Genomic DNA, 9,401 nt, shown 5'->3' with positions numbered 1-9,401 from the left:
GGTGCTGAGGATCGAACCCAGGGTCCCTCACATGCAAGGCGAGTTCTGTACCACTGAGCCCCAGCCCCAGTATATTCTTAATAGATGATTCACCAAGTCAGACAGGCTTGCTCCCTCAGTTCTTGACCTAAGTTTCCTGATTGAAGAAAGTTTGATTAGCTTGAGTCTGTATCCTTATCCATAAATTATGCCTTGTAATATCTATCTTACATGAAGATTAAATGAATTTTGTACCACGTGTTATGGGCCAAGCTATATCGGGCAATGACCAAACAGACTCCATTTTACCCCGAGACTCAATGTCATGTAAGAAATGCTTCTCCCATGAGAAAACTCTACCTCTGCTATTCTAATCCTGCTTAGCACACCCTGCTTAGAAATGCAAATGTTTCTGTTCTTCTTATACAATGTAAAATTATCTCTTTATGGTTCCCATTTTTCTCAGGCAATGGACACTGAGAATGTTTGTCTAGATGTTAGTAACCATTCTTTAACTTGTACTCAACCAGGATTATTTTTACCCACTTCCCTTTCTGCTTATGATTTTAGATCTCATGATGTTTGTCTGTAGTTTTGAATCATAGCAACAGCCGCTTATGATTAATGTACTGACATGCTTTACTTATGGTATAAAAAGTGTGCTCTAACCCCTGGAGGTCATCAAAAGCCTGCCCTTTGACCATCCACCTGTGAATAGATGGTTCTGTCTCCTGCTTTAAGATTGACTCAGTGATTTATTGCAATCTCACCATAACACATGCACTCAACATGTAGTATGTTTCAGGTAATGATATGTGCTGTAATGTAATGACATATGCCTGTAATTCCAGCTAAGCTCAATAGTAGAGTGCCACTTGGCTGAAACACTGATATTTAAAGAAGACTTATGCTCCATTTTGGGAAAGCATTTATTTTGTTCCCCTGGGACAAATATGTTGGAAAACTTGCTTCCGTTTCTAGCAGAGAAAGCTATAATAAATGTTAAGGAATGAAGTCTGTTTACTTGAGTGAGAAATTTTAGGTCATGAAAACAAAACAGAATACTTCCAAATGTATAAAATCCTCCAAGTTGTCAACTGAATTTTTATCATTGTATTCTATTTTTTTTAAAAAAATTTATTCTTTTTAGGTATGCATGATAGTAGAGTACATTTTCACATATTATACATACATGGAATATAACTTATTCTAATTAGGATCCCATTCTTGTGGTTGTAACTAATATAGAGTTTTACTGGTGGTGTATTCATATATGAATATAGGAAAGTTATATCTAATTCATTTCCTAATCCCATCTCCTTTCCCTTCATTCCCCTTTGTCTATTCCAATGAACTTTTATTCTTCCCTCCCCCAACTTTATGATGGGTTAGTTTCTATATACCAGGGAAAATATTCAATCTTTGCCTTTGGGATTGGCTTATTTCCCTTAGTTCGATTTTCTCCAGATGCATCTATTTTCCAGAAAAAGTCATGAAGTCATTCTTTTTTATGACCAAGCAATATTCTACTGTGTATATATACTACATTTTCTTTATCCATTCATCTGTTGAAGGGCATCTAGGCTGGTCCCATAGCTTAGCTATTGTGAATTGAGCTACTATAAACATTAATGTGGCAGTGTTGCTGTAGTATGCTGATTTTAAGTACTTTGGGCATATGCTAAGAAGTGGGATAACTGGGTCAAATGGTGGTTCCATTCCAAGTTTTCTGAAGAACCTCCATACTGCTTTCCAGAGTGGTTGCACCAATTTGCAGTCTCACCAGCAATGCATGAGTGGACATTTCCCCCCACATCCTTACCAACACTTATTGTTGCTTGTATTCCTGATAATTGCCATTTTTACTGCAGTGAGATGGAATCTCAGTATAGTTTTAATTTGTATTTCTCAAATTGCTAGAGAAGTTGGACATTTTCTTGTATATTTGTTGACAACATTTGTATTTCTTCTTCTATGAAGTGCCTGTTCAGTTCCTTTGCCCACTTATTGATTGAATTATTTGTTTTTATTTTCAGGGTTTTTTTTTCAGTTCTCTATATAATCTGGAGATTAATGCTGTATCTGAGGTGCAGGTGGCAAAGATTTTCTCCCATTCTATAGGCTCTATCTTTATGCTCTTGATTGTTTCCTTTGCTAAGAAGAAGCTTTTTATTTTGATACCATTACATTTATTGATTCTTGATTTTACTTCTTGCACTTTGGGAATTTTGTTGAGAAAGTTGAATAAATTGTGTTCCTATACATTAATGGTGAATCAACTAAGAGAGAAATTAGAAAAACTATCCCATTCACAATAAACAAACAAAAAATATTTGGGAATCAATCTAACAAAAGAGGTGAAATATCTCTACAATGAAAACCAGAGAACACTAAAGAAAGAAACTGAAGACGACTTTAGTTGATGGAGAGATCTCCCATGTTCTTGGATAGGCAGAATACATATTGTCAGAATTCATATTGTCAAAATGGCCATACTACCAAAAGTGCTATACAGATTTAATGCAATTCCCATTAAAATTCTAATGCATTCTTCAGAGAAACAGAAAAAGTAGTCATGAAATTCCATTTGGAAAAATAAGAGGCCCAGAATAGCAAAAGCAATCCTTAACAAGAGAAGCAAAGCAGGAGGCATCACAGTACCAGACCTTATAATACAGAGCTATAGTACCAAAAATGGCACAGTATTGGCGCCAAAACAGACATGAAGACCAATGGAACAGGATAGAAGACACAGAGACAAAACCACATAAATACAGTCATCTCATACTAGACAAAGGCTTCATAAACATACATTGGAGGAAAGGTAGCCTATTTAACAAATAGTGCTGAGAAAACTGGATATTCATACATAGCATAATGAAATCTCTTATCCTGTAGAAAATCCAACTCAAGTGGATCAAGGACCTAAGCATTAGAACAGAGACCCTGTGCCTACTGGAAGAAAATGTAAGCCCAACTCTCCATCATGTGGACTTAGGAACTGACTTCCTCATTCTTTTCTATTATGAAAATAACCATTGAATTAAATTGTTCGATGTCTACAACTTTTAGATTATGTTGTACAAAGAACATGACATGGACTATAGGCAATACTATTTCAAAGAACTGGTGTAAACAAGTGGCAAATTGGCCATTAAATGTTGCAATGTCAATTCTTGGTAAATAGAAGAAAATTAAGGGTATAAAAATACTGAAGAGAAAGAAGAGATCTTGAGAGTGACCCAAGAAAATGGCAACTTCACATCTTTACCCTTTACATAGATATCCAGGGATGCTCCCACTCAGTGTGAATTAATCTTCTGACTTATCTGGTAGCTTGAGAGAGCAAGATGGGGGATATTTTGTGCTGTGATATAATATATGTAGAAGTACAAATGTGAGGCCTAAGTAAACTAGCCATGTTGACTGCTACGTAGACATTTCTTCTCCACCTATAGAAATACTTTGGTTTGACTTAACACAAAGAATTGTTGAAACTTTAAACAAATAAAATAAAATAAAACATTAAATTATTCCCACAGCTCAAACCATAAAAGAAAAAATTCATAAATTGTCTTCAACAAAATTCAAAACAATAGCCAAGCTCTGGAACCAACCTAGATGCCCATCAATAAATGAATGTATAAAGAAAATGTGGTATGTATACACAATGAAGTATTATTCAGCCATAAAGAAGAATGACTTTGTGATATTTGCCAGTAAATGGATGGATCTGAAAATCATCATACTAGATGAAATAAGTCAGTCCACAAAAGCCAAAGGTCAGATGTTTTCACTGATATATGGAAGCTAACCCATAATAAGGGGGGAAGAAGGAAAGAATAGATATTCAGTAAATTAGGCAAAGGGCAATAAAGGAAAGGGTAGGGGGATAGGAAAAGGAAAGTTGGTGGAATTAATTCAAAATAATCTTCCTGTATACATAGATGAATATATACCATAGTGAATACCACCATCATGTACATCCATAAGAGTGGGGTCCTAACTAGAATAGGATATATTCCATGCTTGTATAATTATATCACAATGAATTTTACTGTCGTGTATAACTAAAACAAACCAAATAATAATAATAATAATAATGAAGTAGTAGTAGTAGTAGAAGTAGTAGTAGTAGTAGTAGAAGTAGTAGTAGTAGTAGAAGTAGTAGTAGTAGTTTAGCTCCTGAACAAATGATCAGACAAAAAACAAGGGGAAAAAAACCTAAAAACTTCTTCAAAATAGTATTATGAAAATGGAAAGCCAACTTAAAGGCAGGAGAAAATTAAGAACATTGGATAAGAGCATTATACAAAATATATAAAGAATTCTCAAAACTAAAAACGAAAATAACCTATTTTTAAAAAATGGATAAAGTACCTAGGCAGACACTTCACTGGAGAAGATATGTGGATGACAAAACAAAGCATGTGAAAAGATGCTCAACATAGTCATTAGAAAAATTCAAATTAAAATAATGCCCAAACGAACATTTCAAAAACTGGCAATACCAGATTTGAAACAGCTAGAATTCTCATATTTGCTATTGGGAATGCAAAATGATAGGCTACCTCTTACAAACATAAATTACCATATAGACTAGCAATACCACTCCCACATATTTATTTACTCAAGAAAAATAAAAGGTATCCACATAAAATTCTATATGCAGATGTTTATAGATCCTTTATTATTAATTTTCATTAATTGAAGGCAACTCAAGTGTCTTGTCACCTGGCTCATGCATAAAAAAAATGTACCACATCCATAGAATGTAATATTACTTGGCAGAAAAAAAGAGAAAATGGCTGACATAAGAAGTAATGATCACCAGGCATGGGGGCACACAACTGTAATTTTGGTTATTAAGGATGCAGGGGCAGAAGGACTGCAGGTTTGAGGCCAGCCTGGCAACTTAAGGATGCTCCTGCATCCTTAATAGCAACTTAGCGAAACCCTGTCTCAAAGTAAAAAATAAGAGAAAGGGCTGGGGATGTGTGCTTGAAATCAGTACCCCTGGTTTTGATCCTCAGTCCTTAATGTATAAATAAATCAATCTTAAATGCATTGTGCTAAGTTTAAAAATGTCATTTCTATATGATTCCATGTATGTGACAGAAAAAGGAAAAGCTATAGAGAGAAAACAAATGAGTGATTACAGGGTGAATTGATTCCAAAAGGGCTTCCAATAACTATTGAAGGGTCATAAAAATGTCCTAAACATTAATTTTCATGGTGTTTACACAACTATATGCATATAAGTCAATAAACCTGACTTAAAAAGTAAGAGCCCCCACAAAGAAAACTCTAGTTCCAGTGATTTTTTAAAAATTTGTTCTTTTTAGTTATACATGACAGCAGAATGTATTTCAACTTATCATACATACAGGGAGTATAATTTCCCACTCTTGGGGTGGTACATGGTGTGGAGTTACACTGGTCACATATTCATATTTGAACATAGGAGAGTTGTCTGATTCATTCTGTCTTTCCTATTCCCATTCCCACTCCCTTCCCTTCATTCCCCTTTGTTTAATCCAACTAACTTCTATTCTTCTCCTCCCTACACTCTGGATGTTGTAGGACCAATAATTTATTAGTGAATTCTTTGAACTGTTGTTTCCATTGAATGTTGGGTAAGACCAATGTTGGGCAACTTTTTCAGAAAACAAAAAAAGGAAGGGTCACTTCACAAATCACTTCATGACACAGTGTGACCTGTTAATAGGGCATGATAAAGAAATTACAAAAATGATGTTACTAACTAACAAATATCTCTTATATAGATTTGATTTGCTAGTATTTTGTCCTTAACAAATATTTATGTATGGTTTTGTTTTTTGTGCTTAGGAATGAAACAAGGGGTACTCTACCACTGAGATACATCCCCAGTTCCTTTTACTTTTTGCTTTGAGACAAGGTTGCTGAGGCTGATCTTTAACTTGTGATCTTCATGCCTCAGCCTCCCAAATCACTGGGATTACAGGTGTGGGCCACCATACCTGGCTGCTAATATCATATTTAATGGTGAAATCGGGAATGGTCAAGAACAAAGCATGATTGTATACTCACAACTTCTTTTTAACATTGTTCTAAAAATCCTAGTCAATACAGCAAAGGCAAAGGGCATAAAGATTAAAAAGGAAGAAGTATACAATTCAACTAGTAGTAATAATTGAATGTAGAGAGATCACAAAATCTATTAAAAAAACTACAAAAATTCTGTATACAAGCATCAACCAATTGCAAAATAGATCTTAGAAAATACCATTTATATTATCACAAAAATAAGATACTTAGTAATGGGATATCCTAGACATTAACAATTCTATTTTGGTTCTGGGACTCAGAACCAAAGCTACCAAGAAAAAGAAACTTAAGAGCCCAGTTCCCACACCCCACCCTCCCAAGTTCCCTAACTTAAAAAATCTGTTGTTACCCAACCACCTACATCCAAGATCAATTCTAACTTGCTGCACCCAAGGTCATCTCCAGCTTGCTCTTGTTCCCTTGTTTAAAAAGATATAAAACCCCTATTTAAATAACTCTGGCTGCTGCACCACTATATTGGGCAGCCTGGCAGGCCTTTCCTGCTAATAAACTTAGTTTCTGAGCATGAGACTCTGTCTTGAGAGATTTCTTAGAGCATTCTGACCTAATACTTAGGAATAAATGAAAAGGTCAGGACTTCTACACCAAAAGGTACAAAATATTACTTAGAGAAATCTCTCTCTCTCTCATCTCTTTTCAGTAGTGCTGCAGATAGAACCCAGAGACTTTCACATACTAAGTACATACTCTACCACTGAGCTATATGCCTGGCCATACTTTGAGAAATTTTAAGAACCCTAAGATAAATATACAGTATTCATTGACGGGAAAACTCAAAATTGTTGGAATGTCAATTTTCAAAATAAGATGTAGATCAAATACCTCAAGCAAAAATTCAGCATGTTTCTAAAATTCTAGAAGTTTATTCTAAAGTTTATATGAAAAAGCAAAGCATTTTGAATAGTCATATTTTTGAAAAGAATCACATTACATGCTTTCAAGGCTTTCTCCAAAGCTATTGTAATCAAGAATAAGTTTCTGAGCCAATCTGGGTGGTGCACAACTATAATTCCAGCAATCTGGGAGGCTGAGGCAGGAGGATTGCAATTTCAAGTTCAGCCCAGGCAACTTAGACCCTGTCTCAAAATAAAGAAATTTGAAAAGGTTTGGGGATGTAACTCAGTGATAGAATGCTTGCCTAGTGTGGGTGGGCGACTCCCTGGGTTTAATACCCAGCATCCCCCAAAAGAAAGAAGAAAAAGAAGAATATAACATGACAGTAGGCAAAGATGCTTAGAAAACAGAAAGCAACAATGATTTTTTAAATTGGTAGATATCTTCCATAAAATTTAAAGACTTGCTCATCAAAAGACAGCATTAACAAATGAGCTATAAAAAAATATTTCTGACAAAGGACTCATTTCCAAAATATATAAAGACTTTGTACAACTCATAATTAGAAATAACCCATCTTGTAAAAGCAGAATTTTAATTTTCTTTCATTCAAACCAAAAAGCTTCTGCTCAGTAAAGCAAATAATCAACAGAATTAAGAAATACATAATGGGAGAAAATGTTTGCAAACTATTTGTCCAACAGGGAATCCAGAATATATAATGAATCTAAACAATTCAACAACAATAAAAAGAAAATAAACCTGATTTTAAAAAGGAGTAAAATTATTTGAATAGACACATAAATGGACAAGTGTATTAAAAAATGGTTATCGCTAATTATCAGAACTGCAAATTAAAGCCACAATGAGATGTCATCTCACTCCAATTAGAAGGGCTTTTATCAAAAAGACAAACATTTACAAAAAAAAGTGCTTGCAAGGATGTAGAAAAAGGGAAACTCTCAAACACTATTGGTTGGAATTGTAAATTAATATAGCCATTATTTTTATAAAAACACAATGAATCTTCTTCAAAATCTGGAAATAGCACTATGACATGATCCAGCAATCCCACTACTGGGTACATATCCCAAATAAATGAAATCAGTACTTCAAAGAGATATCTGCACCCCCGTATTTATTGTAGCTCTATTCACAGTAGCCAAAATATGGAAGCAACTCAGGTGTCCATCAACAGGTGAATGCATAGTGAAGATATGGATCAGCCATAAAAAAGAATAAAATTCTGTCATTTGTAGCAACATAGATGGAACTGGAGGATATTTTGTTGAGTGAAATAGGTCGGGCACAGAAAGACAGATACCACATTTCTCACTTATATGTGAAATATCACAAAATTGCAGAAGTAGATAGTAGAATAGTAGTTTCCAGAGGCTAGGAAGGGTTGGGGAGCATAGATGAGGAAAGTATGGTTAACAGGTACGGGGTACCCCTGGATAGGAGGACTATCTTCTAATATTCTGTAGCAAGTAGGTTGACAACTATGGTTGGCAACAATTAATTGCATATTTCAAATTAGCTAGTAGAGAGTATTTTGAATTTTAAAGACAAAAAGGTAAATGTGAAGTTAATAAATATGTCAATTACCTTGATCTGATCGTTGTATATTGTACACATGTATTGAAGTATCATGCCATACCCCACAAATATGTACAATTATTACCTGTCAATTAAAATTTTTAAAAATATTTTTGAGAACTTAAAAATACATGTTTCCTTTAAATTAAAAATAAGTGTGAAATGCTTAAGCAGTGGTCAGCATATGATATTTTTAGCAGAAACTTTGAACTACCAGTATTTGGATGCATATTAATGTTGGATGATTTAGGATGAAATCATCTTTTTTACTGAGGTTTCTCATGAATTTTTCCCAGAGCCAGACTTACATAATGCATTTTTTAAGGTGGAGCATAAAGGTTTATTATCTATTCTATTTTGTATAAAATAAATAGATAAAGCCATGCGTCATCCCGACTCGGCTGTGGCCCTCAACAATTTCATGCCAGAATGCTAGGCGCTAATATCCTTTGTCAAGAAGAGGAGGAGTATTTTGGGTTTTGTTTTTTGTTGACTTTTTTTATTTCCTTACGATGAAAGCTCATTGGTTCTATTTCAGAGCTCACAATTGATGAATAGTACTAAAAGAATCATATGCCCAATTATGCCCCAAAATATCCAAAGAAATAGTTGTCTGTCTTGTTCTCATTTTCCTCCTTCTCTGAAACTACTTCCTTTATCACACAAAATGTGTACCTGGAAATTTAGGGAGGTTCTATTTATAAAATAGATGTGTTTTTTCCCAAATACTTGAATAATTTTATTAAGGGTTAAAATATGCAGTGTATTACAAAATTATGTGACTCATTCGTAGGGTCTGATCTAATCCCTTTTGTATCAAAAAGATGTGTTAAAGTGTAGGTTTCCATATTTAAAATTCCAGGTTCACAATAGACCTT

The sequence above is a fragment of the Ictidomys tridecemlineatus genome, chromosome 7, assembly GCF_052094955.1.
Source record: "Ictidomys tridecemlineatus isolate mIctTri1 chromosome 7, mIctTri1.hap1, whole genome shotgun sequence".
In the NCBI taxonomy this organism is placed as follows: Eukaryota; Metazoa; Chordata; class Mammalia; order Rodentia; family Sciuridae; genus Ictidomys; species Ictidomys tridecemlineatus.
This window is presented reverse-complemented; position numbering follows the sequence as displayed.